This window comes from Camelus dromedarius, chromosome 4, assembly GCF_036321535.1.
Source record: "Camelus dromedarius isolate mCamDro1 chromosome 4, mCamDro1.pat, whole genome shotgun sequence".
Classification (NCBI taxonomy): Eukaryota; Metazoa; Chordata; class Mammalia; order Artiodactyla; family Camelidae; genus Camelus; species Camelus dromedarius.
The window spans coordinates 83,988,470-83,997,506 of record NC_087439.1 but is presented as its reverse complement, the minus strand read 5'-3'; the positions used below and the strand labels follow the sequence as shown (position 1 = coordinate 83,997,506).

At 39.6% G+C, this 9,037-nt stretch overlaps 1 long non-coding RNA gene across 1 annotated transcript in view; it reads left to right on the top strand.

Moving 5' to 3' along the window:
* Window positions 1-3,899: 3,899 nt before the first annotated feature.
* LOC135321224 (uncharacterized) overlaps window positions 3,900-9,037 on the top strand; it is a 104,216-nt gene continuing 99,078 nt past the window's right edge. The window contains exon 1 of the long non-coding RNA XR_010380792.1: window positions 3,900-4,008. This is a non-coding gene — a long non-coding RNA (uncharacterized LOC135321224). The remainder of the gene's footprint in view (window positions 4,009-9,037) is intronic.

Here is a 9,037-nt window from a genome sequence, read left to right as displayed (position 1 = left end):
CCCAGTGCCCTTCATCTATAAATGATGGAATTAAGACTCATACTCTTATTTCTCTGAGCTCAAAGACTGTTATTAAAAGTTGCTCAACAAATGCTTATTTAAATGGTTATATTTTGCTTAAAGGAAATAGTCCAATCTTCACTCCTAATAACAACAATAATAATGACTGGCTTTCTACTCTCAAGTCCGGTTTTTCTCCACTGCTTTTAATTCACAACAATCGAGGGTGTGGGTAGTAAGGAGAGTCGCCATTCTCATTTTACAGATGACGGGTCAGAGACCCGATGAATTTAAGTAACAAACCTAAAATCACACGTTTATAAGTAAACATGCGTCTCAAGCCCAGATTTGTGAGCTTAAATCCCGAGATTTATACTATCCTCCACTGCCTCCTCTATCTGAGGCAATGAAAACAGAATACAGGACCAAAGTCTATCTTCTGACCTCTGAGGCCTAACTGTTTACTTAGAGAAACGAAAGAACTCTGTGGCAAATGGCTGATCACTTAATTCAAATTAACAAGAGGAGATCAACTATTCTGGGGTCTCGTGGTTGAGTTGACAAAGTAGATTATAATTTGGGTCTTCTTGCAGGGCCCATAGGCATAATCCTCCTAGAAATAGAAAACATTGTTATTATAAATTACCTTCTTGGTTTATTTCATAAAGCCTCTGGGTTACAATTTAATCCCACCTTTGCTCAGCCCCTCAGGGTTGCTTTCCTGAATTACAGGGAAAGTGTTAAACCTGATTTTTTTCTTCAGCTCAAAGACCAAAGCAGTCAGAGGCAGAGACAACAGGGATCTGACAAGGCCAAGCAGCAATTACACGTGCCTCTCCTGTGTCGCCGCCTGAATGTTTATGTGGGATGGGGAAAGGACAAGATGCCCTTCCTCTTGTGAAGTCTCTGCTGATCACAGAAGCAGATTTCAAATAATCTTTTCCATTTTGCTCCTCTGGGCAACTTGGCTTTGTAAACTGTCAGCAAAGCTGTCAAAGCAGGAAGCTAGATCTTGCAATCTCTCTGGGCAGATGCTGCCCGAATCACGTCTGTGTGATGGCAGGCGCCGGGGCTGGAGCAAGAAGTGCAATGGTGCTGAATTCCCCGGGCTAATTAGGACTTCACGTTCTTTTATAACGCTGGGGAGAAAAATAGCTACTTGCGGATTCCGTCAGAAGCTGCCCCCTTTCAAGGTACATGAAACTGCCCAGGTCTTGCTGCCGGTAAAATGAAATCTTCTTCTCTTGATTTGAGATCATTAGCTTTCTGTTTTACTGCAAATCCTCTGCTGTGCTTATCTCCAGCCCAGGGGTACAAGGGACCTGGTTCACGCCAGGTCAGGAACCCCTGGGACGGCATTGTCCGTTAACAACTGTCCATCACGCCAGGTCAGGAAGTGAGTGCTGCTGGGTGAGAACTAGGAGAGAGAAGCAAAATAATAGGTCCAGGCGGAAAGAACCAGGTGCCTGAGTTCACTTTATCTTTCCAACAACCCTGTAGTGTAGATATGACTATTAGCCCCATTTCACAGGTTGAGAACACCGAGACTTGCCCATCATCAGAGTAATTGATGAAAAAGTCTTTTGAATGTACCTGCAGGCTACCTCTTCTCTTACTCTTTATAAAACAATTTTTTCTTAATTTAATGTGAAGGCTCATTTTTTCAAGTGCTAATTCCCCACCAAGGAAACCACATTCTTTTTATTTCATAATATTTTAGGGAGAATCATTTTATTTTCTACATTAGCCTTCATTTATCTTAAAATCCATCTTCAAGAGAGCAGATAAAATGTATGAATAAGAAATTATTTAAAAACTGCCACTGAGTATCCTGACTAGTTAGACACCATAAATAAATATATAACAGGTCAACATAGTTACAAAATATCAAATCCTCATGCATTCAATCAAATGTCATTCAGCAAGAACTGAGTGCTAAACCCATGTTAGATGGTAGGAATTCATTGATAAAAAGGTAGATAACTTCCTTTTCTCTTTCATGGAGCTTATAGAGAAAAAAATACATTTAAAAATGTATCATCATAGATAAATAATTTTTTCTAAAGCTGACATATGAAATGAAACACAAAGCCCTGGTGGTCAACTTTTTTTATTATAAACTTTCATTTAAAAAAGCACAAAATGTGAATTACACAAAATAATGGCTTAAAAACAATTTTATCAGAGAAAAGAAAACGGTCACTATGACCCTTAAGTAGTTAGTAAAAAGAAAGAAAAAATGACAAATAGAAGAGAACATAGGCTAGAATATGAGAAACAATAATAAATATGTGATAAACAAAAAGATCGTTGACGAGCTTCATAACCATAGGTAAGACTCTTCACTTGTGTGCCTTATTAGAATCCAAAACAGGATCTAGACAAACATCTTGTTGTACATATGCCAGGTGTACACTTGACTATCTCCATAGGAAATAACCTCTTAGCAGATGATGTTTTTCTGATGCAGTCTGGGTTCTGCAATGAAGGATGTCATTCAGTTATTTCCTAAGTTTGAGGAAAAAGGTTAAGAAGAATTCTAAGCTAAGCAGTTTCTGTTACCCACAGAGATAAACCAAAAGCATGGATATGATGTTCTTAATGGATTTTGAATCATTTTACAAAGACCTCGCTAAGCACACCTCGATTTAGAAGAATAACCATGAGACCTCCAATTAGAACTATAATTAAATGTCATTCAGGGACTAATAGCCACACTCGCAGCATTCTCTGAGTTGATGACAGTGGGGAAGAGATGAGGTTGCACAGTTCAGCTTCTGGTCAGAAACGCTGGCTGATCATTATAGTCCAGTAAATTTCATGCACCAGTGTATTTATTGCTACCATAAACTGAAAATATGAAGGGAAGAAAAAGTTGAGATATATTGATTGCATGGTGAGCCTTAGAGGTTCATTCTGATATCCATTATTCCTTGATAAGAAATGTGCCTTCTGGTTTTACCCAATTAAAGCTTGTGTCCCTTTATTTCCACCCTTTTGTGAAGATGAGCATTTAAAAAAGCATCTAAAGAAATTCTATCCACTTGTGAAGGTCTAACTTTTTGTCCTGAAACAGTAGTCAGGCCCCGAACCTTTCCCATTGTGGAGACCTAGGGGCATTTAGGGCTTGGAATCTTGACCTTGAGAGATCTGGGCATTTTCTCTGTTGTGATTTCCCTGTAAAAGATGGGAATTTTTTTTTAATTTTATTTTTTATTGAAGTGTAATTGATTTACAATGTTAGTTTCAGGTGTATAGCAAAGTGATTCAGTTATACATATATATATATATATTTTCTTTTCATATTCTTTTCCATTATGTTATTACAAAAAATTGAATATAATTCCCTGTGTGATAAAGTCGGTCCTTGTTGTTTATCTATCTCATATACAGTGATGTGTATTTATTAATAGGTAGGAATTCTTAACCAGCTCTTGAGATAACAAATTGTTTAGCTACACTGGGTCTAGAAATGCTTCTCCTTGGGGTGCATATTTTTGAGATAGCTTCACAATATTTTGTTTTACTTTTAGACTCTTAGAAAAGAAACACATAGAAAATCAGAACTTGCCCGTCATCTTTATTGGTCCATGTTGGGCTCAAGTGCTTAAGCCAGAACTGAGAATCCATTGCTTCTCCATTGGTCTATCCAGAGATCAGAAATGGGAATGTGTAGCTGCAAAATAACTACAGAAACTGGAATACAGGGGAGGTTGGAAAAGCATTTGAGAACATCATGTAAAAGAAGCAAAAAAAAAAAAAAAATCACTGCACTTATTTATAAACAAATGAAGCAAGAAAGCACGGACTTAGGCTGCTGTGAGGACACAGGAAAAAAAGGACTTTTGTATAAATAGGAGTAAGTTGAGGAAGTTAGAGCATAAAGGATGTGGGAGGATTCAAGCAGCTCAGCTGGTGCCTGGTATCTTTGCAGGACCTATTTTGGTAAACCCGGCATATGTGGTCATACGTCAGAGTGGACTTTGTGGGGAGTCCTATATTTACCAGGTAAGTGACCAGATGTCTTTGTTAACGTGTAATGATTTCTGGGGAAGGGATTTAAAAGTTCAGGCCGTACCACCCAAAAATAGGAAACTGGCTCTTCTTGCTTTGAGGAAATTTATGGACAATTGAAGATAAGACATCTGTGCAAAAAGAAGTACACATCCTACAGATGGTGAGAATTATAGGACACATAATATTGTTAATAGCAACATCATTTTCAGATGTATGAGAAATATATGTGTATGTGTTCACTGGGTCTGTTATTGCGATATTTTCTTTATTTACACACTGTAATACTAGACACATAGTAGGCTATCAATAAGTCTAGAAGGAGGGGAGGACGGAGGAAGGAAAGAAGAAGTTTTAGGGTTATCTTGGGGTTGAATACTTGTTATGTGTATTAACTGAAATTAAATATAATGTAATAGACCACATGACTGACTGAATTTGGAACCGAGTGTCATTTGATGGAGGAAAGGAAGTAGAGATAGGTGGGTTTTTTGCAGCGAAACCTTCTCCTCCCTTCAATACATGACTCTGTGATGTTTACCTGCTCTCCCAGTACCATGGGGTCAAAAGTGGACAGAGATGAGGTTGTCAACCCAGATCCTTCCAGGGTGGGCTTGGGCAGGAACCAGGAGCCATCATGCATCCTAAGATCGCAGTCACGTAGAAGAAGCATCAATCCTTCCTCCCACTGTGGCTGCCTCAGTGTGTGTGTATGTGTGTGTGTGTGTGTGTGTGTGAATTTTGATTAATTTTGCAGCATATTTTGACTAGTTTTGTTTTAACCCCATGTGATGTGCTAGAGCCAGCTTCTATGACCACTTGTTAAATTTCCAGGAGATGCGTGAGCCAGTTGCTGGACACTGCAAACCTAATTAATAAAAATCAAATTACATAAACTTGCAGTGAAATAGCTGGTATAAAAAACAAAGGTAAAACAATACTCAGACTTGTTACTTCCAGTTACTTTAGTACATTGTCCTATGATCTAAGCTCCTGAGGTTATTCACTCCTATTGACTCTGTTACAATAAAATTATAAAACGGTTTTCTGCTGTGATTATCTTCCTGACTCCGCACCCAGTGATGTCACATGGGTAGCTTGAAACTGGCAGTGGTGGCAGTAGTCACTCTACAGAAATTGGCAAATGCTACACATCAGGGCTTCTTGTGTGAGAGAGGAGGATGATGGTTAAACTTCTGCCGACACACCACTGAGCAGACATCCCGTTTTTCACTGTGTCACTATCTGTTACTCCGTCTTCTGGAACTGCATCCTGCTTCTTTTCTCTCCACTAAGTAGCTTGAGTGGCTTCCAATTATACTCTCCCATCCTTTTGTCACAGATGTAGGAATATTACACAGGTTTGGCCAATAACAGTGACCATTCCCCAACCACAGTGACAAGCCCAGGGATGAGCATGTGACCCAGTCCAAGCCAATCAGTCCTGAGATTTTTCTGGACAGATCCTGGGAAAATTAAGGCTAGCCCTTTACCTCTGGAGTAGCTAAGTTCGGGTGATGTAAACCTGAGGCTGCCTGTGACCACACTTCCCCCATAATCCACATCACACATAGGAAACTTTGAGACCAGCCATGGCGAGCAGCAAAGCCCTGAGACAGAGGACAACCTGGTAATACCATTTGAGCCCCTGGGTCCAGACCTGCCTGTTTATCCATATTCTTTCCAGTTAATGTAAATCAACAAAACTTGACTTTTTGCTTAAGCTCTTTTGAGTTGACTTTCTGTTACTTACAATTAAAATGTCCTGACTAATACAGTTAATGCGGGTTTATCCACTTATTCTTTCTTGTTCCCTGTTTCCTTGGATCATCAATTGTATGTTTGTATGAGTTGCATGTTGATACTTTAAAAATGATCTAGAGAAAAAAGCCATCCTAGGAAACCAGATGCAGTCAATCAGGAAATCCATAAATCTCTCTTACCCAGTACTTCCGAGATTTTGCTGCTGCCGTGGGGATTGGGGTCATAAAATGCAGAGCTTTATCACCTTTAAACTCAAACTCTGCCAAGAAGAAACAAGGTTCCAACACTCTGATTCATTAGTGTTGCTCCAGCAGAAGAGCTGTACAGTGATGGGAATATGTCTTGGAAGGAAACCCTAATGAAAGGACTGTTTGCTTTGCTGTCTTGATTAAGTCATAGATGCTGAATCATTACTTAACAGCAGAAATATGATTGATTGGTATAAAGGGGGAAAAAAGAGAAATTGAATAGAGAGAAAACTGAGAGAAAAGAAAAAAATGGATTAAAAAAAAAAAGACCAGACACTATTTTAACTCCCTGTGCCCTTGTCCTGTCCTGTTGTCTTCAAGGAGTAGTGCCATACAACTCAGTCTTGGCTACTCGGCTACCAGTCCTATTGGTAGGTTGGCACTTACGAAAGGGTGTACCTATATGAGCCTTGGGGACATCCAAAAATTAAGTGGTCAAGATGCCCCATCTTATGACTGTGGAAGTCTTTTTGTCCAGCAGCCTTGATGCTTCTGGAAGAGGTGATGTGACATTGCTTTGGTGGCAGTGATGAAATCATGCAAGGCTCAACCGCAGAGACCTCTAACAGAAGCATCCTCTGTGTTTGGTGCCAGCGGTGGTGTATGTGCAGGCAGTGGCACCTACCACCTGGTGGCAGAAGCAGAACTGTCTTCACCAGATTGGTTTTGCACTGTGATTGTAGACATTAAACTTCATGACATCATCTCCAGACCCTCAAACTTCCCAGAGGTTCTGTGAGCTAATCAATACATTGAATACTTTTTCTTTCTCCTGAAATCATCCAGAGTCATTTTGTTGTTTATACTTAAGCATCTTGACTGACTCACTGTGGCAACACGGCATCAACGCTATGGTTAGGAAGGCAGTGGTAAGAATTAAGTCCAATGTGAGCAGTGAGGTTCAAAATGGAAGCGTTAGGGAAAGCATTGGAAGCCAAAGTGCGTGTGTGTGTGTGTGTGGACCGTGTCTGGGTGTGCGGCTCAGCAGAAGGCCATGAGTGATCTACCGAAATCCCACCTACCGGACAGGAGTGGGTCCAGCGGCTCAAAACTCTGGGTCACACCAGAAACACAGGATGCTCAGACCTTTCCAGACAATAGAGATTAGAAAATGGGAAGATTTCAGAATGAATATGGTAATTTCCCTCAGAATTGATATTTTACTTGGAAATATTTAACTGTGGTAATACATCTGTTGAACTTTCAATGAGGCAGATAATAGGGTATAAAAGGTCATATTACTCATCATATACAATCTCTGTTCCAAAACACGTTGCTCAGAGCGAAACTGTTCTACAAGATATTACTGTGTCTCTCCTATCTTAGGAGAAGGTAAAAATATAAATAGTTTGCATTTTTGTTAAATGAACATTTCCCAGGAAAGCATCCACTCCTTTTTCTCTTTCCTTGGATTATTTAAATTTGAGTGAATGACTATCATAGAAATCATTTGCTAATTTTTTTCTTATTAATATTTAGCATTTAATAGCACTTTCTCGCCAGATAATGCTTTTCCTAGCCATTTATTTATAGTTAATTGTTTCCACTTACCAGACTGTTGCATCAGATTACTCTCCATCTTTTTTTTTTTTTTAAAATAAATTGCATGTTTCCTAAGTGATCATCAGGAGGCGCCACTATTTTGTCTCTGGTTAGAGGATTTTTCTGCTTACTCTGTGTGGACTTGTGACCATTGTTTTTATTTTGCAGAGAAGGAGGTGATAAAGGTGTTGCAAATGGAACTGAGTCATGTCACTAAGGCGCCATGAGGGCAACAAACTCTGGTAGAGAGTCATTTTCTCCACGAAAGGGACAGGCATTTGACTTCATGGCTTCTATTCTGAACTGGGATTGTGTGAGAGTGTATGGGTTGGAAAGATTGTGCTAGTAAGGTCTGGCAACTTTTGGACCTGGTAGATCTGCTGAGGTTGACTGATCCACCTTTGTCTACCCAAGGTTTATTCACCTTGGACCCTGGTTCTTGGGCTCCTTTGTCAGAAGGACAAGTTTAAAGACAACAAAACTTCCACTGACCCTGGAGTACCTACAGGTCAGGATCTATCTGAGTAGGAAAAAGACTCGGGGTGTTGGCAGTGAGGATAAGAACTTGACTGGAGAGGAATTAGGGCATTCTTTGAGAATAATCTGGAAAAGTAGATTATTTAGTATAGTTTACTTGACTTACAGTAAGCACAGAAACATTTCCTTTTCTCCTCCTTTTCATCCTTATCCTGTCTTTCCATTTTACACACTCACACGTTCTTTTACAGAATGTGAAAGGGCCAACGTAAAACAACGGTTGAGCAAAAATGTGGTTCTCCTGATTAAAACGCCAGCCTGTAAAGTCCCATGTTTCACATCAGACCCCCACATTTGTGTTGATGTCCAAAGTATCGCTTTCAACAATCAACTCACTATAAAGTATAAACCACGTGTTTGTTCCCTAACGCTAGCATACAAATGAGGTTGACCACAGTGAAATATTGTCAGATACATGAACTCAAGGATTTTCTTTCCTACTTCTCATGTTCCAAGTCTATTAAATAATTGATGTTCACAGCTGAATGCACAAAGGACCCATGGATATTTATGGGGTTGAGCTGAAAGGCTGGTAACAGACCTTCTAAGCACTGACGATATATAATGTGGAGCCACCCGACATAAACTTAACACTGGAAAAGCGAATGATATTTTGCTAAGAATGTGAACTTCAAATCTACTAGTGTGTTTCTAAATCACAGGCAGAGTGTTGAAATGGCCTTAGATCTTGGCTTTCTCTGACCGCATTTCCAGCACCAGTTACTCTAGAATCCATTGCAAAGACCACCCTACCTACATCTATGACCAGCTTTAAGACAAGGAATCCTGTGTTACATAGTTGGGGCAGTAGCAGCGGTTTGAGTAATCACTGAAGAAGTTAATTTTCAGTCTAAATGTTACTTGTGTGTGTGTTAAAAAGCCCACACCTTTACTCATTAGTTTATTCAACTTACATTACCAGACACTGTCAG